General features: G+C 40.4%; 1 long non-coding RNA gene across 1 annotated transcript; it reads right to left on the reverse strand.

Annotated features, from left to right (window-relative positions):
* Window positions 1-15,132: 15,132 nt before the first annotated feature.
* On the reverse strand, window positions 15,133-19,789 carry LOC148126895 (uncharacterized). Its single transcript, XR_015741415.1, has 4 exons — window positions 19,719-19,789; window positions 18,998-19,042; window positions 17,337-17,490; window positions 15,133-15,251 (listed from the first exon to the last, which is right to left on the reverse strand). It is a non-coding gene; the product is annotated as an uncharacterized LOC148126895 (long non-coding RNA).
* Between the last annotated feature and the right edge of the window lie 3,227 nt (window positions 19,790-23,016).

Below are 23,016 nucleotides of genomic sequence, written 5' to 3' on the forward strand. Positions count from 1 at the left end.
GAAGTAACGTGATCCACTAATCTGTGCCACCAGACTGAGACTTCTAAATGTTATTCTTGATAAAGGCAGAAAAATGACCAAAAAAGTGGGTCTGATTTACTTGCATCACACTCTGAGGACTTGTCACAGAACAAGTATCATAATTGTGGCCCAAAAATCATTATGGGAATTTAAGGGTCACTCCAGTGTCTGTGATTAGTAGGATGTTATAAAGTTAGTCTTTCTGCAAGATCATTCCCCAGATAACACTGGTGGTGGTGGTGGTGGTGGTGGTGGTGGTGGGAATAACCTAACTCATTGTTTTTCAATTGCAGCAACTTTAAGATGTGTGGACTCCAGAGTTAAAGTAGCTGAGGTTGAGAAACACATCTGGGGAAGGTTGTGGAATTGGGAGAGGAAGTCTTAGATTGTACAAGATAACAGCTCAGAGAGAAAAAGAGGGTGAGGAAGTGAGTAGAACGTAAGGCAAATATGTGAAAGATGCTTTCAGGGTGTGTGCGCGCGTGCAAAAGTGTTAGCATTTTCAAGATGGTGTTCTAATAAGGCAATTGCAAGATACGCAACCGAGATAAAATCAGAACAGAATATATTATAGTTTTCTATCTCCCTTCTCCCACCTTTTAAAAACCGCATGCAAATTCTAATTAAAATTATCTGTGGAAGGTTACCCATAAACTGTATATTTTTCAAGGTATTTTTTTTAATGAACATGCTTTAACCATATGTGTATGACAAACCTGACTGCTGAGGTTCACACCCTCTCCCAACTATCAAAATAGGAGCAAACATTTAGAGAATCCCAGGAACTTTGGATTGTTTTTACTGAAAAACCTCTCTTGGAAACCTTTTCTTCTGCCTATAGCCATCTCCCCACCAACCTCCTCCTGCCTCCCATTGTTCCTAATCAGTGTAAAGCCAGTTCTGGCAACTGGGAAAAGAGGGTCTAGGAAAGTGGCTAGGGGAGTCAGATGTAAGCTTGCTGAAGGAGATAGTGAGATGGTGGGGATGGTCATTCCTCCCTATTTTGCACCCACACACACACACACACAAGAACAATAGCAGAAGTTTTCCCTCAGGCTCTGTCACACCCAACGATCTTTGGAGGAGCCAAACTGTCTGAGTGTTATCAGGATGTATGGAAGGTTATCCACATTGGCCTCCTCTCCCTTTCCATACCATCCAGCAACAAGGCTTTCATTTTAATGCTTTATTTTCCCCTGCAAGATGGAACGGATTGGTTCAGTCCTGGGAAGACAACATTTTAGGCCATGGTGATGGCTGATCTTTCCAAGCTAGCTACGAGATGTACCTTCTTGGGCTACCTTGGTATATTAGACATTATCTCATGGCCCTTGAGTGAACAGATGTGGATGCAATCAAGATGTGGATAGTGAACCAGGAAGGGCACACCACCTGATCAAGGAAAAATCCACCGAGAGGCTCCAAAAAGGGCTAATTAATGGATGGCAGCCCCCTCCAAGCCAATTTTCCATGCTGAACTGGGGCTATTGAAGCCCCTGATTAAAACCTCCTCCTTCAAATGAAACTGCATCCAAACAAACTCACATTCCAAAGCAAGCACAGCCTCACCCCTCCACCAAGCCACAGTGGAGTATCTTCCTTTCAGATAAAACTCTCCATATCAATAGGCTCCCAGAATGGGGGATTAGTGTTGGCTCTGTCTCCAGGTAACTGTGGTCTTTGGGTTCTCTCTGTTCATATCCTGTTTTTCTCCTTCGGGAGCTGCAGGATCCCCTTCTCTCTACTAAGGCATATCTCATCTTGTTTTTCCTCCTTTGTAAGAAGTTAAAATAAGCAGAGTGGGTCTCTGGTAAACATTACAATCAGAAAACTCCAGCGAATGGGAATCCCTAGATCAGATCCGAAAGATGAAAAGCAAAGATGGGTCCCAATGAGTTATGTTGGTTAAGATATTGGACTAAGACCAGCCCATATCTTAAGCCGGAGGTTCTGCTCCATCTTCGCCAACAGGAGCTCGCTGGGTGATTTTGGACCAGCCAGTCTCTCTCTCTCTCTCAGCCCAACCAGCTCAGGAAGTGCTGGCTGTGGAGAACAGGAGGAGGAGGAAGGAGTACAGTCTCAACTGAAGAAAAGGCGGGAAATAAAAATTAACAAATAAAATCTGTAGGCAACCATCCTGGAAAAAGAAGGCCATGCCAAACCATTTTTGTAGCCCTGCCAAGAAAACAACAATAAATCCCTTAAATTACCAGGAATCAAGCTTACCTCAAGGATGAGCTTTTTTGTTTTTTAAAACAGAGTCATACTTTTAATTGAAAAGAGTATGGAAGAAGCATGGAGAAGGGTTTTTTTTCTTTCTTTCTGCTTCTTCATACACTCCTAAATCCTCAGATAATATTTAGATGATGCTAAAGAGCACATTTATTAACAGAAGGTGCATCTGGAGTATGTATTAGCACGAAACACATAGATTTAATACATTCTCAGTTCACCAGCAGGTTGCTGCTGTCTTTTGACAGCATGTTTGGGATGAAACAGATGCCCTGAAACAGAAAAGGCCTCTGTGTTTCTCATCATATACAAGTAGTTCTCAACTTACAAAGTTCATTTAGGGACCGTTCGAAGTTACAACAGCACTGAAAAAAATGACTTAAGACCATTTTTCACACTTATGGCCATTGCAGCATCTCCGTGGTCACGTCATTTATATTCAGTTGCTTGACAGCTGATTCACATTTATGACGGTTGCAGTGTCCCGGGGGGGCCATGTGATTCCCCCTTTGCGACCTCCTGATGAGCAAAATCAATGGGGAAACCAGATTCACTTAACAACCGTGTGACTAATTTAACAGCTGCAGTGATTCAGTTAACACATGTGGCAAGAGAAGTTGTAAAAAGGGGGCAAAACTCACTTAACACATTTCTCACTTAACAACACAGGTTTTGGCCTCAATTGTGGTCGTACGTTGAGGACTACCTGTATATACCTGCATTGGCAACTTTGCATGTAAGGCTCTTACTACAGTACTAGCAACTTCCAGGTTGCCACTCTTCCCTTCTTTCACCAGTAAGTCAATAAGAACAGATTAAGGGCTACAGATTAAAGAATGCTAACATTGGACGAGTTTGTAGATAAAGCATTATACTTTCAATGATAATTTTTAAGGTTGGGGACAAGTTCTCCCCCTTTGCTTTTATTTCCCTAGTAGTGCATGTATTGCTGCTATTGGCTTTCTCTGTAGATTTTACTTTATTTTAACTGTCCAGGAATCACCAAGCAAAAGACTCCACACCTTTCATACAAATTCCTCTTTTAAAATAGGGTTACAGGGCCCAAGATTGGATTCCATCTGATCATTTCATTCCCTGAATGCCACTTTGGGGAGGAGGAACGGCTTCTAGCAAATTTCAGTGCTCGGTCCTCCCCCACCAAAAGAACAAAAATCTCCCATTTTCTGGGAGGGAGGAACCTTCTTGATATGAGTCTTCAACTATAGCAGCTGCCTAATTACACCATCGCCCTGGCCTAGGATCCATGTCCGTCAGGGACATGAATCCTAGGCCAGGGCGATGGTGTAATTAGGCAGAGAAATAACGGAGGCAGAGAAGCATATAATGTGCTCATATTCATCACTGGGACTTGTTCGCTTCAGGAAGTTCCATCGCATCAGGAGAGCAAAACTCTTCAATTTTGCTGTTGGGCTGGCTTCTGAAACCCAAGACAGCTCCAGTTCCTTTGGTCCATTGTCCACTGTGGCGAGTTGCCACCTGCCTTCCATTGGGGACCTGTATACTGCAAGAGTGAAAAAGGGGGTTGTGAAAATATCTACAGAATCCTTCACATCCTGAATGTAAATTGTTTCAACTTCTACCCTCAAAACGATGCTATAGGGCATTGCACACCAGAACAACCAGACACAAGGACAGTCTCTCCCCGCACCCCCGTATATGCCATCACTGTTCTAAACAACTAATTCCCAAAACACTGCCAAACTATATAGTAAGGCTGTATTACTATTATTATTCTCACCTTTCCTATTACCTATCTCCTTTTCTACTTATGAGTATAATTTTGTTCCTTGTATCTTTACAATTTATATGGTTTTCTTTAGTTTTTATTTAGTTTTCTAGTGTGTTTTATGTTGATTGCTTATTTAGTATCCTATGACTCTCGCTAAGTGTTGTGTCTTATGATTTATGATGAATGCACTTTTATGATGACTATGATCATGATTGATCACTTATAACTTTTACGTACACTGAGAGCTTGTGCACCAAAGACAAATTCCTTGTGTGTCCAATCACACTTGGCCAATAAGGAATTCTGTTCTGTTCTGCTCTGCTCTGCTCTATTGCCACCTGAATTTACAATGTAAATCACCCTGAGGTTAATGAAAGTGGTGTTCCTGGAAGCAAAAGCCTGTTGGAGTTATTGGAAGTACTACGTGGCCAGTCTGGGTCTGGCACTGGGAGATTGGTCCAGCTCAAGGACAGTTTTTATGATAGCATGCAAACATACTACAACTTTGGGGACTTCTTCTGAGACTGGCATGGCACTAAAGTCTAAAAGCACAGAGAAATGAAATATAGTCATCAAATCAAATCAAAATGGAGCAGACAAAAAGGCAAATATGGTGGGTCTGAACATTAATTCAGAGGAGGGATTGAGTGGACCAAAGTGAGATAACACAGAACGGGAAGGGTGGGCTCCAAAGAGAATTACAATGACAGCTTCTATAGGGACGGAAGACTTTATGCTTCCTGCTACTTGGCTAGGTAATTAGGGTGGAAAATCCTAAGTGCATAAACTGTTTGACATTGGAGCGAGGCAAATGCATATTCACCTCAGCGAATGCATATTCCCGAGCAAACATTTATATGGAGTGCTATAATTACTTTGAAATTAAGCACCTCTTACTCACATGCAGATTTCAGGCGTGCTGCTTGCGAGCTCTGCTCCCTCCAGAATAGAAGCACTATTTAGGGAAATGTTCCAGGCGGGGCCCCGGAGCTGGGAGCCTTATCTAGGCAAGCTCTCTGCTGGCAGGCAAGGCTGGGTGATCTTTAAAAGCATGCTGACCTGCACACAGGAAGCCTTGTCAGATACAGTCAGTGCTTTGTTATTGTTATCAGACATTTAAAGGTACAGATGTTTAAAGTGACTATCTGAGCTTGATCATCTGCCAATGCCTCTGGTGGCTCCTCTTAATACACATAATGGGAGGGCACAGATGTCAGCAAACACATTTTTGGAACCTGGCTTAATTTGGCTCCTGCAACGCGTTGTCCCCTTTTGTCCATATTCAGGACAAAACAAAATAAGCTTTTCAATGTAAATAATGTTATAAGATATTGCTCAAATCACTGTTGCAATTTTTGCTCCATATATTTGCCAGTGTTAGCAGTTTCAACCTAAGAATCTGTTTTGAAGTGCTGTGGGGCTACTGAATTTCCAAGAAATTATGTGCATAGTTCTGAGAGCTTGCCAGTGAATAGTCCAAATCAGTGAATAGCCTAAATCACACAAACTAAGTACTATGCTTTAACCACTACACTATCCTAGTTTTTGTTCAGAGCTTCTATAGGGTGCCAGACTTCCTACCCCTACAGTGCTGTTTAGTTTAGAAAAATTGTGAGCAACCTGTGGGCACCACCTTCACATTTGTGGCCCAGCCAGCACCCTGAGATCATGCCAATCATTGAATGGCAAACAGCCCCATTTCAGCCATGTGATTTTGATAGGGTGAGTTTGGCTCATTTGTAGGAGTTGGGGGTGGTGGTATTAATTTGCCTTTCAGAGACCCATTAAAAGACCAACTTTTAAATTCCCCCACATTCCCCTTCCAAATTAGTTGGAAAAATTCAGCCATGCTGTATAGCATTTTTGCAGCCAAACGTCTGGACACTTTTGCAGTCCCTAATTTTTCAGAAGTTTCCCAGTGAAGTATGGAGTGAAATAATCCAAAAACGAGGAAAGTTTGAGGACTGACAAATTATTTATGAGGATGTGATGTAGTCAAGAAGTAGGTGAAGCCAGTATGCTTCCAAAAAGCCATAACTTAAGTTCTGGTCTTGATGAGAAAATCTAAACGAAATAGCCTGAAGAATACAGTAGAATGAAAACTATTTCAGATAAAATATGTGCTATGTGATAGATAGGTACTGTAGAGCTGAGAGGTATCTTTGTCCACCAGAATAAAGTGCTAGGGTCCCCCTCCCCCCATAGACACACACAACATTTCTTTAAAATGGAACAGATCAGCAAATTGGCTTGAATGTCAAGGTGAATTACTAGAAATATATCAAAGGCCTTGAAATCAGGACAGCTTAGGTAAAGGAACCAGCTGGCCCAACAAAAGTAAAGGATAGTCATTCTGAATTGGAGGAGCTTTTGCATGCTTAAGGGAATTCCACCTAGATATGCCTGGGCTACAGCCTGGCTTTGAAATCAAATTGTGGGGCCAAGCTACAATCTAAATTTAACTGTGTTCTAATTTTTACTTCAGAACTAATATAATTCATCCTGGTTCTGTCTAGGAAGAGCTGCCCCAAACAAGAGCAAAAGGAGTGATTTGGGCACTGTCCCCGCACTCCCCTGCCCATTTGCTCTGGCTCAAGGTCTCCTGCTCTTGGTACAGCTATCGTCTGCCATGTCTGTCCTTAGCTGAGTGTCCCTGCCAGGGAGGCAGCTTGCTTGCAAATTGCTGCTGTAATTAGCTGAGGGCTATCTCTGCCAGCAAGACCATAAACTGGCTGTAGCTCTCATTAGAGCCCTTTAAAAGGCTGTCATAAAAAGACAAGCAAATGTGGAATCGTGAAGTTAAGCAGCTCTAATTCCCCCACACACTCAATACTTTACTGCTTCCCTGCACCTAGTGCTTGCATTAATTGGACAAAAGTATGGTAGACAACCCTTGAAGCCTTTTACCCTTGAAATCATGGGCTTCAGTCCTTGGTGCCCATGGTTCAGTCTCCTCAGCAATGGCTTTGCATGTCGCAAAACAGTTTTTCTTCCTCTGTCGTCCAGCAGAGGCTTAAGACTACAACTCCTTCCATCCCCAATCACTTCAGAGAATGATACACTTGAAAGTGTTTGGAGAGGACTAGGCTAGTTTCCTGAGTCTAAGTAAACTGAACCGAAGCATACATTTTCTCCCAGAAAGTCTCACTTTGGTCAAGTGATCCTACTGTAGATGTCTGAACAAATTAAGCTGTTTACATATCAGCCTCATTAGGTAGACCAGGCCAGGAAATCATCTCTGCAGGAAGCCTAGAGCTACGTTTGTTGAGATTGGTTATAATAACAAAAAAATGCAAATCAGATGGAACTAGGGAGGCATCTTCCTAAGCAGCTTCCAAATGTTAACTGTTCCTGCATATCTCTGACAAGGTCATCTTCTTTACTTTCTTATATTACCTTTTTGTCCAGTCTGACTGGTGAGCCGTTCTTAGTGTTCTGCGGGGATAGTAGACCCATCCGCAGTTTAACAGGAGCAAAAGCACAAATAGGTAGATGAGGGGGGAAATCGACTTGCTGTGCAAAAGCTCAGTTTCACTACTGAATCCCTTGAAATTCCGTAATATCTAAGGTCCAGGAATATAAAAGCAGAGCACAGGGTTGAGCTTGTCTGGACTTGGAAACTAAGTTGGGTCAAGTCTTTGGATGTCAGAACAGCAGCACATTCCAGGCTGAAAAACAAATTTTTAAAACATGGTGGAAAGGAGTAGTAGATTGCTTTTATATGTTATCAGGAAAACTGTATGGACATTTTGAAGAACGTAAGGAAAATGATATTCGAAGCATTTTCACCTCCAAACAAAAGAAGCTAGAACATGTTTTAGGTTCAGGGAAATTAGATAATATTTGGAGGCAGTTTGGCTAGACACTGCCCTGATTCACCAGAATAGAAAGAGAGAAGATTCTTAACTTGCAAGAGTCTATTATTATAGCTAAGCTCATTTGATTTATACAATGGGGCTGACACTTTTTTCTAGTTATCAGTTAGATAAGCTTGATTCAAGGGCATCTTTATCTTTTTATTCTCAATCTTTTTCAAGGAAAACAGCAAAGTTCATTTTGAATAAGCAGGAAAGTCCATCCTGTTTATTCAAAACTTTCTACTGATTAGTCCTTAGGAGAGGTGAGGCTTTATTTTTTTAAAAATCTGAACTTTGGATTAACTATCTTCCTCCACATTCTTTGCAAATAAATTAATTATCTTGGGTTTCATTGACTTTTTGGGAAGATGTCAATGTGTTGAATTTTGTGCTATTGAGAAATTTAATAGTTTTTGCTCTTTACTTGGCATTCAAAGAAGAGGATCTGTGAGGATAAGAGAATGCAGCATGATGATTAACTTAAATTGATAAATGTTTGGTGGAATGTGAGTGCTGAAATAAGGGAATTGTTTTCTCAATCTGGTTTGTCCAAATGTAATTTCGTGGCTAGAGATAGCAGCATTTCTTGTGTGCGGATGGGCTACTGTATTTTTCCATTGCCTGAAAAGAAGGTACACATTGCACATATATGAAAGATGAAAGAAGAGATAGATCCATATGTGCTGATTCATAATTATTGTAATTTAAGTAAAAACATAATACACTTTACTGTAGATTGCTATATGATCATGAACCTGCTCTGTTTGGCACTTAGGTACTAAATGGCAACTTAGCTGATTAGTAAAGTTGTCTTAGATAATCAGAGTTGGAAGGGACCTTGTAGGTCATCTAGTCCAACCCCCCACCCAAGCGTGAGACCCTACACCATTTCTGACAAATGGCAGTCCAATCTCTTCTTGAAAGTCTCAACTGGTGGGGCTCCCACAACTTCCGAGGGCAAGCTGTTCCATTGGTTGATTGTTCTCACTGTCAGAAAGTTTCTCCTTGTTTCCAGGTTAAATCTCTCCTTGTTCAGTTTCCATGCATTATTCCTTGCCTGGCCTACAGGAGCTTTAGAAAATAGCTTGACCCCTTCCTCCCTGTGGCAGCCCCTCAAATATTGGAAGACCACTATCATATCTCCCCTGGTCCTTCTCTTTACTAGACTAGCCAAGCCCAGTTCCTGTAACCGTTCATTGTATTTTTTAGCCTCCAGTCCCCTAATCATCCTGGTTGCTCTTCTCTGTACTTTTTCTAGAGCCTCAACATCTTTTTTTATAATGTGGTGACCAAAACTGGATGCAGTACTCTAGGCGTGGTCTTACTAAGGCTTTATAGAGTGGTATTAGTACTTCCCTTGATCTTGACTGTATCCCTCTTGTTAATACAACTTAGGATTGCATTGGCTTTTTTGGCTGCTGCTGCACATTGCTGGCTCATATTTAGCTGGTTGTCCACTAAGACTCCAAGATCCCTCTCACAGCTACTGCTATTGAGCCTGGTTTCACCCAGTCTATATGTGCACTTTTGGTTTTTCTTGCCCAAGTGTAGGACTTTACTTTTCTCTACATTGAATTTCATTTTGTTAGATATGGCCCAGTGTTCTAGTCTGTCAAGATCCATCTGGATCTTGAGCCTATCTTCTTGGGTGTTAGCTATTCCTGCCAGCTTAGTATCATCTGCAAATTTGGTAAGTTCCCCTTCTATTCCTTCATCTAAGTCGTTAATGAAGATATTGAAGAGTACTGGGCCTAAGACGGAACCTTGTGGCACCCCACTGCTTACTTCCCTTTATGTAGACTTAGACCCATTAAGGACTACTCGTTGAGTATGGTTTGCCAGCCAGTTGCGAATCCATCTAGTGGTGGTGCTATCTATTCCACTTTTTTCTAGCTTACTAAGAAGTAGGTTGTGGTCTACTTTGTCGAATGCCTTGCTGAAATCTAAATATATTATGTCCACAGTATTTTGCTGGTCTACTAATTTAGTCACTTTGTTGAAGAATGAAATAAGATTGGTTTGGCATGATCTGTTTTTAACAAGCCCGTGCTGACTGCTAGTTATTACTTTACTTGTTTCTAGATGTTGGCAGATATGTTTTTTTATTATCTTTTCCAGTATCTTCCCGGGTATTGAAGTTAGGCTGATTGGTCTATAGTTTCCTGGGTCTGTTTTTTTTCCTTTTTTGAAGATGGGAACCACATCAGCTCTTTTCCAGTCCTCTGGTAGTTCCCTGGTGCTCCAGGATTTTTTAAAGATATGGTGCAGTGGTTCTGAGATGACCTCTGCCAGCTCCTTTAAAACTCTGGGATGTAATCCATCAGGCCCCGGTGATTTGTTTTCATCAAGATCAGACAGGTGTTCTCTATTTTTTTGCTTATTTTAACTTTTATTTCTGGTCTGTCTTTTACAGTTATGTTTTTGGTGGGTTGAACTATAGTTTCTTTTTGCATGAAGATGGATGCAAAGAATGAGTTAAGCAGTTCTGCTTTCTCTCTGTTGCCTGTTACTTCCTTGCCATCTTCTCTCTTTAGTGGACCAACTGTTTCCTTGATTTTTTTTCTTGTTATTTATATATTGGAGGAAACTTTTTTTTAATTATCTTTGACTTTTGTTGCAAATCTTTGTTCGTTCTGAATCTTTGCTACCCTGACTTTGTCTTTGCAGATTCTGGCTATCTGCTGATATTCTGCCCTAGTTGTATGTCCTTCTTTCCATTTTTTTGTACTTGTCCTTTTTTTTCTTTCAATTTGCCAGAGAGATCTTTGTGTAGCCATGCTGGTTTCTTCTTGGATTTCTTGTTTTTCTTTCTCAGTGGTATTGTGCTGGCCTGGGCTTCTATGATCATACTTTTTAGAGTTTCCCAAGATTCTTGAGTTGTTTTCTCCTTTAGGATTTTCATCCATGGAATCTTTCCCAAGTTCTCTCTGAGTTTATTGAAATCAGCTCTTTTAAAATCCAAGACTCTGGTGTCATTATGTTCAGTTGCTTGTGTTTGTGTTATGTTGAATTCTAGTATGACATGGTCACTATCACCCAAGGTTCCTGCAGTTTCAACTCCCTCTATCACTTCTTGTCTGTTTGTAAGAATTAAGCCCAGTATGGCTGTCCCTCTAGTTTCACCCTCTACCTTTTGGACAACAAAGTTGTCAGCTAGGTTGGTTAGGAACTTGCTTGATTTCTCACTTGGTGCAAAATTAGTTTTCCAATTGATATCAGGATAATTGAAGTCTCCCATTACTATTGTCTTACTGGAAGACAACTCTCTGTGCAGTGTCAATGTGTAGGTGTCTGATGGCATTGGAATTGGTCTTCTTGAGCAGGGAATAGTTGGCTTCAAGCTGATAACCATTGCCTGGGGAAAGAACCATAGCTCGCTGAAAGATTATAAGCTTTGTAAGAGCTGAAACCCGTATATTTTAGATTGGAGTTCAGTGATGGTAATATTGAAAATCAGTGGTTTGATTGGAAATCAGTCACATTTTTATGTTCCACTTTGAATTTGGCATGACATGAAATCAGCAGCTGCTACATTAAGAATATACGATGTTAAATGCAGACATAAATATTGGAATGCAACACAGAGCTTGTTTCCCCTAGCTTTTATTCAGCTGTTCTAAACTGGAGATATTTATTCCTGACATCTGTCAGTGAATAAATATAAATTATGTGTTTTTTCTAAAAAAAATGTTGCTGCATTATGTATGATCTTCATCCAATATCTTCAAGCTTTTCCCAGTTTAACCAATGATATGGGGGTATGAATAAATAATGATATCCTTTCTGATCCCGAAGGACCAAGACTTGAGTAGGCTCTTGGCTCAGTATCAAGATCTCTATTCCCAGCAGCATCTAAACTGCAAGGAAATACCCTGGAATCGTTATTCCTGGACTCTCTGGGGAGCTGCTTTGTCTCTGTCCTGAATCTTTGGAGGGGGCTTAAGAAGAATCAGAAGCCTAGCTAGCTAACTTATTTAATACCCACTCAATCCAACTGAAGTTTTTGAATGCAATTTTAATAAAACTGCTCAAATCAGTTAGGATATTAAAAACAGAGCAGATGCTTTACTATTCTTAAAACTTTCAAGAAAGTCTAGTAGTTTTGAATCAATTCAAAATAAATTTATTAGAGCCATACGGATGGTTCCAAAAAGTATCAGAAATACTCTCATATGTGTAAAGACAGCTGTAGTCTTATTGGATGCTACAGCATGGTTTCTAATAAACTCTTGGCTAAAGTTGATCCCTACATATCTGGCCCCTTTAGTGCTTATTCGTTCATGTCATTATGGCTTGAATGGTGAGATGGGCGGCCTATAAATTTAATAATATGTAATAATTTAGTGAACGTAATAAATAAAATAAAAATGGCTTAAGAAACCTCAAGATAAAATACACTTATTGGACTTCTCTATGGAAAATGTATGCTTATTAGGTTCTGACAATGCAAGAATTGCCCTCAAACAATGAATTTGGTCTAGATCTCCAAACAAATTTAAGCAAGTTGTCACATCGCATTATTTACCAGATTCTACCAAAAGGGTTTGCTCCAGTCTCTTTTTTTAAATCATCCATGTAATTCTAAAATTTCATAAAGCCTTCACTTTTAGCGAGACCGGATTCATTGTCCTTAGCAGTCCTTTTGGGATGCTTTTAAGAATACTCCCATGTCTCTTCAATTATGTCTATGTGGTAACAGCTCAATAGGAATTCTGCTATTCTATGTATACGTTACACTGCTCTGCGTATAAGGACTCTAGACAGACTTTCATTTATCCAGTCTTAAAATTTTCAAGCAGGAAGAGTGATTTCTACTTAGCAGTATTTCTTATGGACAAGGACTCAAAATATCCTCTCAAATCCTCCAGTTTTGTGCTACCATTTATGTTGCAATTGTGTTTGAATATCCATTTTATTCAACAATTTTTATTATATTTATTCTATTATACATGCTCTTATTTTTAGACCCTACATTCATTGATTTCTGTTTTATATATGTATGTACAAATGCATATCTGCAATAGTTCTACTATTAGATATTTTACTGTCTGGGCTTAATGCTATAATACACTGTTTTGATTCATTCACTTGATTTATTTGATCTGAAACTTTGGAAGGGCTTAAGGACAAAACTTAGTTCATACTTTGGCTAAGTTTGTACAGTTCTATTGTTTAATATTCACCCAACTGAAGTGTTCGTGTTTAGTTTTAATAAAGCTGCTCAGATCATTTGGGATATAAAAACAAATCAGACGTTTAAAAGTAAGTAATACATAATAACATAGAACATAAATATAGTTTTCTTATTTCAAGGCAGTCATTAGCATTCAGAATTCTGGAAGTACTTTTCTTTATTTTTCCTGAAAAAATGCCAACCAGAGTTACTCTTTGGAGATTAATCACCTAAGATCAAACTACATTTTATACATAGATCTTTACTTATATATTTATATTTTTTATATATATTATTATATTTTTATATTTATATTCACAGATCTTTCTCCCCACTCCTTGTCTTCCTCCTCCTCCAAGAAATATCTCCCAAGTGAAAAATTTGGAGAAAAAAAGTCTGAGCTTAACTGTTGGTTGTTATTGCTTTCCCTTAAATATTTCCTGCCTTCTCCACTTCTTTGAGTTTCCAAGTCCGCAATTGCTCTAAGTTTTATCTCTGGAATTCTGCAGGCAAAACAAATGGAATGCAGGTTGAGTTGCCAGTAGAGAAAGAATGAAATTCACTCATAATTTAGATCACAGTTTTGCTTTAAGCCACAATATGATTGATTTGGTTTTCACTTCTCTTACTGATTGAACCTTATCTTGTAATTGATTATTTAACATAAATTATGGTTTATTCAACAAACTATGGCTGAGCAAACCGTAGCTAAGTTCACAGGATGTGAATTTAATCTCGCGCTCTCCCTCAGTAAGATTATGTGTAGTAGTAGTTATAATACAAGTTTTGGAAGTCAAAAGTTCAAATAACTCTTAAAATTTGAAACAGAGCTGAATGAGTGGCCGCAATTAAACATTTTGAAGGTTATATGTTTCTGGTCCTAAAAATAAACTTTGGATTACTCTGTTATCGTATATCTTCATGCATAAAGGTTTGTCCACTTTAAGATCCACAAATATTCTTTTCAATATGGACTATTATTTTTGTGTCCTTAATAGATGCTTGAGGTTAGAACCCACAAAGAAAAAAATGTTCTAGATGACCGGAAAACTTGAATTACTAAAAATCCTCCAACAGTGGCCTGTTTGAGATATCACTGAAATTCAAGACTATTGCCTGCTTGCCTCTATAAATGCCATTGCATATCCAAGATACATATATATGACATCAGTGGAGGTGTGAGGGGATGAATTGTTTCTGGTGACTCCTTTAACTACACTTTTCTGCAGACTAGGGAAAAGGCATCATTTTATTAAAAGTAGCAGGATGGGGCTTGAAGATTTAACAAATGCTCAGATTGGGATGGGTGACAGCACACATCGTTCCTAGCCAACAGTGGATGAAGGGAGCTGAATCCAGCTTATCTGGAAGCAATCACTTGGGACAGGCAGTCTCCCTGAAATCTAATGCTGAATGTTCCTCTTATCCAATCTATCAACAGGGCAGGTAGTCAGAGCAGGAATCTGGAACAGTAAATAAGAATAAATTACATATTTGTTCTGGAACATATGAAATAGTATAGCAGCAGCCCTGGAGCCTTCGTGCCAAGGTGAATGAAATACTGTGCCAGGATGCTATGGCTCCATTTATGGGACATGCAAAGCCAAGATTTGCTCAACCCTGAGTTTCAGAATGAGCCCTGATCAATGAGGTTTGCACAGACCGCTAAGAGACAAACAGGCCAACCTCTGTTTGGGTGTTGCATTGAATGAATCCAACATACAGCACAGCAGAAGAATACGTTTAGCTCTTCTCTCCCACGTTCCTTTCTAGAGGAGAGAGGGGGAGGAGGGGGCAGCAGGAATATCTTCCTATTTGTTGAAGGACAGGAAATCACATGATAGCTGGTCAGGCTATTTGCCCATAGGGGCCCTTCCTGCAGCTGGCAGCAGCTCTGCAGGGACTGAAGGTTAGTATTTAGCATCACTTGGTACCTGTTTTCTTTCCTACCTTGACATGCTGCAAACTCGGTTGGGATTTTCTACATGAAAACAGATGCCTTACCACTGGGCTATGGTCCCTTCTTTTCTAGAAGAGAAGCCCCTAAGGAGGCCCACGGGCTTTTCTTTTCAAAGCCTTTTGGTCCTTCCTCCTACAGAGTTGAACTGTCCTTGGGTCAGTAGAAGACGATACGTCAGCATGTTTGCTGTCCCTAATTGCCGGTCCCCATGCTTCTTCGACAGCCTCTGCTTCAAACCCTGGCAGTCCCTTCACTTCCCTGCAAATAATGAAGGACCTATCACAACAGATTCCACATACCTTGAAACTACTCTTGGCTAGAATAGGAATAGGAATAGAATAGAAAAGGAATAGAAAAGGAATAGGAATAGGAATAGAATGGAATGGAACGGAAGAGAAAAGAAGAGAAGAGAAGAGAAGAGAAGAGAAGAGAACAGAATAGAATAACAGAATTGGGAGGGACCTTGGAGGTCTTCTAGTCCAACCCCCTGTCTAGGTAGGAAACCCTATACCATTTCAGACAAATGGATGTCCTGGCTTAAGATGAAAATGCTACTAGTCTCACAGCAGGTCAGTTCAGGATAACATTGCTCAGTTTTCCTGAGGGGTTGGGCTATGACAAAGGTGACACCACATGAATAATGAAGGCAAAAAAAAAAAGAAACCAGAGCATGTGTGTAAGTATTGAAAACACCTTTGCCGTTTCATCAATTGCTACTGAATTAAAAAAAATATATCAATGATTATTTAAATATTTCTGCTTCATGTTATATGTGCACACTCTTCTTTCCACTGTGCATTTGTTTATTTATACCGCATTTTTGTCCCCGAGCATGTTCCTATTGCCATCTATTGCCATGGCCTAATTTACCAGAGAGTGAGAAAACAGCAGCAGGGATACTTTTTCTGGAGATTTCTGTAAGACAGGGGTGTCAAACTCATGTTGTTATGGCAGCGTCACGTGACAAACCAGGACTTCCCCCCCACCCATTCGCTAAACTGGGTGTGGCCATGGCCAGGATGTGATGCGTCTGGCTCGTGGACCAGGAGTTTGACAGCCTTGCTGTAAGACAACCTTCCCTCTCCTCTTGGTCCTCCCTCAATTCTCAATCACAACCATGCTGGCTGGGGAATTAGAGGGGTGAGACCTCTGGAGGGCAGCCATGTTGAAAAAGAGTGTTGAACATTTTGGCCTTCTGAAGTTATGCTTACATTAGGAATTAAACAACAACCTTCTAACAGAAGAGAGTTTGGGTGATTATTGTACAATGGGAGAAAAGAACCTAAGAAGTATAGGTAATGTGCTTTAAATATATGTAGCTCTTTCATACTTTCCTTTTTTAGTAGATTCTTTATTATTATACTCATTAATTGGGGTACAATCTCAAGTAAGCAAGACATCCCCAAACCAAACACAATGTTACTGCTGTGGTCTAACTCATGCTGCTTAGTAGAATGAGCAGAATGAGTAATGTGGAGAAGATATATAGATGTGAGGATTACTAGCATTCATATCCTAGATCAGATGGAATCAAGGGTGATAATATCTGCCTGGGATCTCAGGGCAAGCTTGTTTTATCGTCAACATACAAGGACGTTTTAAATGAACAGGAATGCACACAAAAGCCATACTTTGAATGTTCTTCAGCTATTTTCCTTTTTTCTGTGAGTTACCAAGGAAGGAGAAATGACTGTGCTTCCATTTCCCAACCGTGATGTAATCAAACCATGCAAATGAGGAAGTTTTGTTGGAGCTGACAGCAAAAAAACAGGAGAGCCCAATATATTCTCTTTTATAGGAGGCTGCATCTCATTGCATGATATGCCTGATACATTGCAGAATCTGTTTTGGGCTACAGCTTCTATGAACTGCAGTCAGAGCAATGACGGGATGGTGAGAGTTGTAGTCTTGATCAGTGGTGGGATTCAAAAAAATTTACTACCAGTTCTGTGAGCATGGCTTGGTGGGCGTGATGTGACTTGATGCATGTGGCTTGGTGGACGTGACAGGGTAAGGATACTGCAAAATCCCATTCCCTCCCCATCCCAGTAACCTGCTTTCCAGCTCTGTTCTCCTGTGCAGGGCAACAAAAAAAGACCCAGCTGATTGGGTAGGACTCAGGAGGCAGAGAATAGATGGGGACGGGGCCAGTCAGAAGTGGTATTTGTCAGTTCTCCAAACTACTCAAAATTTCCACTATTGGTTTTCCAGGATTGGTCAGAACCTGCTGAATACCACCTCTGGTTTTGATGTTTTAACAAGCACCGAATAATTGCTAAGTTTTAAAGTGGTGTTTGAATCCAGCAATACTTTTGCACATTTAAAAGCACCATTGCAACTTACATTCAATCCAGTTGTTAAAACTCAGACTTCAGGCTTGGTGACCCCGGAGAGAGTTGGAGTTAACAGCCAATAATGTTCTAATTTCCCCTGGTGTGTTACTTCTGAAACTTGGTGAAGCCAACCATGAAGGCCTGGTCCTTCCCAGTGGCTTGTCCTGAAAAGCCAAACAAAGCTGGTTTGAGTTGCTGTAGGTCTCTCTACTAAGCAGGGAACACAAGAGGAATAACCATGCTGTGGTGTTTGCTGAGGGGCTGTGGGAGGAGAACGCCTTAAGCAGGGTGGAATTTGTTTGATTTGGATGGCTCAGAGTAAACAGCTAGCAGGGGGAGGGGTGCAACTGGAAGAAGGGGGAGATAGGAAGGGAAGGCAAAGGCCAGAGAAGCCTGCACAGAAGAGCTGTTGAAGACCTCTCCCACTTGTATTATTGATCCCTTGGAGATGAGGATGCAGAGCATGTGATGGAATGTGATGGAATGCGGGGCCCAATGGATAATCCAATAGGAATGAGGTTTAATTGGTGGTCCTTCAGTAGTTCTATTTAAAAAAAATGGATTCCCCCAATTGAGGAGGGAGGAGAGGGGACGAAGTGGAGCCATTCGGCAGAACTATTGAGCCAATGCAGGCCTCCTGCTGGGAACAGAATTTTCTCTGTGTTTCTGAAGTATGTTGTCCAGTGATTATTATTTTTTTAAATTAAAGCCAGCTGCCTCAGGAAGTTGTGGTTTTGAGTGGAGAAGCAAGACTTCTTAACTTGTTTTGACAACAAATACATACCTGGAATATGTGAATTTACAAGTGTGCAGTTACAAGTGTGTATGCTTGACTATGTGTGCGTAGGTGTGGAGGGGAAGATAATGAATAGGGTTTTGAATAATGAACATCTGGGAAATGGGATAAAAAGGTACTTCCCCCAAGCCATTATTATTTTTTCGGTAATCAAGTCATTTCCTGAGACTGCTTTGTAATTTTAAAATAATCCCAACTTTAAATATGTTTAAATTTGTTGGTAATGCATCATGCGGCCCTTGCTTTTCAGTGGAAGTCCATTAGAGTAAGTTAGGATCCATAAAACTTGAATGGAAAACTTTCTTAGTGCAATTTATGTTTCCATCAGCACCATTCCAAGAGCAAATTCTAAAACCACCGATACACTCTCAGACACTGCACTGTTAAAGGTAAAACTGCTGTTCTCTCCTCTGATTCTATCACATGCTAGCTCCTATGTCTTCATAGGGATATTGGGTGCATTATTATAAACATTTTGATTAGTATGAGAAGGCATTTGCTCTGTAGCCTAGTAATTATTGCAATAACCCCTTCCTTCCTTCCTTTCTCATCATCATCATCATCATAGAGGAAGGCTCTAGAATAACTACTGGGGATAGATACCATGCTGAAGCCATCCTACCATTGTTGGTACCAAGTTGGTACCAAAAAGTACCAACTTTTTCTAATAGGAAAAGTTGAAAAACAATCGGAAAACAATAAAATACAGAGTTCTCTTCATCCCAGATCTCACCCCAAATCTCCCATATACTGATCCTTGCTGAACATAAGTGTTTAATGAGCAACTTCGTTGCTACTGACAAGCACTATCCTAGAACACAAAATTATTTTCATGCATTGTGATGTCATCATGGTACAACACTGAGCTTACCAACCTGTGAGTGAACAGCCTCCATCTTATGTCAACAGCTGTTTCAAACCTGGAATCAGGACAGTGAAACATCAGAAAACAAGGAATTGGAAGCTGAAAGCAACATAAGCCCCTTTGCACTGAACTACCTGGTTCCCAAAACATTGGGGAAAAACAGAGGAAGATGTAAATTGACTGCAGCTAATGTTTCCCCTGTTCTGTCTGCAGAACTGTAACCAAAACTAGTGTTAGAGGACCAAAAACAGCATCATTGGTTGATTTTGTGTTTCCCCTACTTTTAAAAAAAACCCTTTTGGTCTGTGCAGAAAGCAGCAGATGTGCCAGTCATTGCCCTAAGTCAGCACTCTGACCTCAGCAGAGCAAAGGGCAGGCAGCTGCTTGGGCCAGTGGATGGGGTCAGAATGGGGGGAGAGTGGGAAGCACCTCAATGCTCAAAGCTGGCTGGCTGGCTTCTGAAGTTTGTAGGACTTAGAAGGCAGTGGGCTGCTCAAGAGAGCTATGCAAGGCCTAGCCTGCCACCAGCTGTGCTGTCCAGCTAGAATAACAGTAGGTTTGGAAAGGGCCCACAGAAAAAAGGATGCCTTGGAATTGTTCTCAGTCCTGCAGGAGCTCCATACATAACACTGGGTATGAGCCCTTTCTTCTCGGGCTGAGCTGCCTCTTCCCCAAAGGTCTTCCTCCGAATGCCTCTGAGAACAAAGGACCTAGAAGAGGGGATTGCCTACTCCACAAAATGAAATCCCAGAATGCATTGCTTAAGCCCCAAGCCCTGCTTGCAAAGAGAGAATAAAGTGGATCAGATCCGGGTAGATGCTTGTTAAAGCTTGTCCTCCTGGTCTGGTCAAAGCACAATGCCTTTGGACAGAAAGGACAAGCTGTACCCATCCTCTACAAAAGGCGAATCACACCACTTTGTTAAACATTAACTGAGTCCCACCAATCTCAGTCTACTCTATTCATTGGCTCCAGTCGGCTCTTCTCCGGAGTAGATTTTTCCAAATAGAAAGCTCAATGGTCACAAAGTCTTTATATGTACTTGGAGAGAAGAAAAGGCAGCACTGTTTGTGAGGAAAAGAGAGAAACCAATCTGTATATTTCTACGGGAGCTTACTAGCTTTACTTAGGGGGAAGCTTCATGAGTAACTTTCTCCAGCAGCAGGAAAAAAGCCACCCCTCTTGAAATGAAAGCTGTGGGATGAATTTTCTCAGTGTCTCTTTTTAAAGAGAAATGCTGAACAAGCATTCAGCGTGGGAGACTGTGCCCATGGCCTATAATTGGACTGACTCATCATTAAAATACATGTAGGCTTTAGCTACACATCAGTCTTCAGAACAAAAATACAATTAAGTAATATTAGATGTTGGCTGTGGTCACTTGGATGAATCTGTAGATTCTGAATTAGATGACCAAGTGGAATATTCATAACTTCTTTTTCTCTCCCACCAATTGTTCCTACATATTATTGTGGAACCTAATTTTAACAGATGCTGAAAACAAAAGTTTTAAGACTACCACAATTTGCATATAAACATAGGAGCGCAGGGTCCATTGAAATCAGTAGCTTAGCATCATAGTATATAGGAGCAGGAAGGGATCTTAGAAAGCCAGTTCGTCCGACTCCATGATCACTACATAAATCCATCAAAACATTCTTAAGAAATAGCCATCCAAGGACATTTCAAAATCACCACAAATTGGCATCTAAGTACTTAGAAACTGTACTTTGAGGAACACCCCCCACCATATATTTCATCTCTAAATGTTATTTCTAATTTCTATTTGTTAGTTCTTATAACCTGCTCTCATTTTCAACAGAGAATAGACTTACCTTAGAATAAAACAGCCTTTTTATATATTTGCTATCACAGCTTTCCTTAGATCTCCCTGTGGCAAGCTAAGCATGTTTAGCATCCATAGGACTTGATTTCCAGACCTTCTATCATTTTGGTAACTCTCCTCCAAACTTTCCTCCATGCCCAGGAATTCTCCAGAAATATTCAAAGATCACAGCAATTCTGATATCTGCCAGCTCCTTCAACACTTTGGGATTCATTGTACTCTGGAGATGTGAATTCACTTAGAGTAGCAAGATGCGTTCTTATTTTTAACATTCCTAGATCATTCCTTAATCATATTTAGGAATACATACATTCCTCTTCTGAGAGAAGAGATGCTACCAAGATAATAGGCAATTTTGCTTTCTCTCTTCTTTTGCATTATGTTCCCAGCTGCTATGCACAGCGGAGCTACAATCTCCTTTACTCTTCTTTTACCTTGCAAACCTTTCTTTTTGTACCTTGCTTTCCTCACCTTATTCACAGGGTATCTTTCCCAATTCCAATTTGTGTTCTCCCTTATTTACAAGGTCCTGCTTTGGTTTACAATATCTGCACCTCCCTTTTTACTCCAAAGCTTCTCACTGAGTTTGCTACTAAAGGCTTCTTAAAGCTTTGCCCATTTTTCTTCTACATAAAGATTATTTGGGCCCAGGTTTCCAGAATTTCTCTTTTCAGTCTATTCCATTCAACTTCAGCTTGTTTTATCTTTCAGCAAGATACACCATGGTGTAAGAATCTAAATCTTTCCTGATTCCAACACCTTCTTAGTCACTTGTTCACTGCCAGGTTCCTATTTGTCCTACTTGTCCCTTTATCATCCACTGGGAAGATAGTTGGAGACATTAATTGCACCCCGAGTTCCTTTACCTTCCCATTTAGGACTTTAGAGTTACCCTACTTGTAAGCTTTTGAAGCGTTTATTCTCTTCTAGCAGTTTCATTTGCTCCTGACTGAGTAAGCAGGAATGAATAGACATCAATTAGTTTAATGAGCCATGATAATCTTTCTATCATATCTTGAATATGTACATCAGGAAAATGGAATTATCTTTGTTATCGTAAGTTGTTTACAGTTCTGTTTTGTGATAATACCGTTCATATAACTGCCCTCTTTCCCCACCTCTCCTCAATGTTTTCCCTATGGAGTTGAGAACCTTGTCCATTGTTCTGGAGAGGTTGTTATGATACTTCAGGCTATTGGAGTTCATGATTCATATCCAGAATCTCCATCGACACTTGCCAGGTGCTATCAAATATTCACTTCTCTCACTGGATATTTTATTCCTCTATTTTATTCTTCTGCTCTTCCTATGCTATATCTTCCTCGAAAGTTTAATTCTGCTGACTTTCATGGAGTCCTTTTTGTATGATAATTTTGTGTTGTTTGCTTTCTCTGATGAGTGTTAAAGACTGCCTCAGATAAGCTAACAGTCAAACATGACACACAGAGAAGTATTGCTGTTCCTTCAGTGTCCATCCCTTTGGCAGGACCTAGTGTCTTCTTCCTACTGTAAACAATCTTACAAAACTCCCTGACCCTATTTGTGAACTTAGGCTAAGACCTCCCAAGTGCCTGTTCTATTTCTAAAGAGAGCAAGCTTATTATTTTTGAGGAACTGAGAAAGGGGATAAAACATAATTAGAGAGAGGATATCTTATATGTACAAAAGTTTCTGACATTTCCCAGTAGGATGGGGAAAGATCCTATCTGAGGAATTCTGATGAAGCATAAACACTTGAGCTAGATGGACCAATGTTCTGATCTGATATAGCAGTGTTTCTCAACCTTGGTGACTTGAAGATTGGCTGGCTGGGGGATTCTGGGAGTTGAAGTCCACCCATCTTCAACTCATCAAGGTTGAGAAATGCTGTGGTGTTTAGCAGAAGGCAGGTTCACATGCCCCAGATCAAGCTTTCTCCATACCCATTTCTAAAAGGGATCTTAATGCCTCTCCTTCTGTAACATCTATGAATCAGACTCTTCAGATGGTAAAATAAACTAAAGGATCTTTCTTCCTGGCTCCAACATAGTAAGGCTATCTGGGCTTGTACAACAGATGTGAAGGGCAGGTGCATAGTGATAGGGAAAGGCACGACAATGTCAAAGGAGAAAAGTTGCACCTCAACATTACACCATTTTGCCTTTGAAACAAAAACACTGCACGTCTCTGCAGATTCTCAGTCA

Source organism: Pseudonaja textilis, chromosome 2, assembly GCF_049901715.1.
Source record: "Pseudonaja textilis isolate UNSWEBS1 chromosome 2, rPseTex1.2, whole genome shotgun sequence".
Taxonomy (NCBI): domain Eukaryota; kingdom Metazoa; phylum Chordata; class Lepidosauria; order Squamata; family Elapidae; genus Pseudonaja; species Pseudonaja textilis.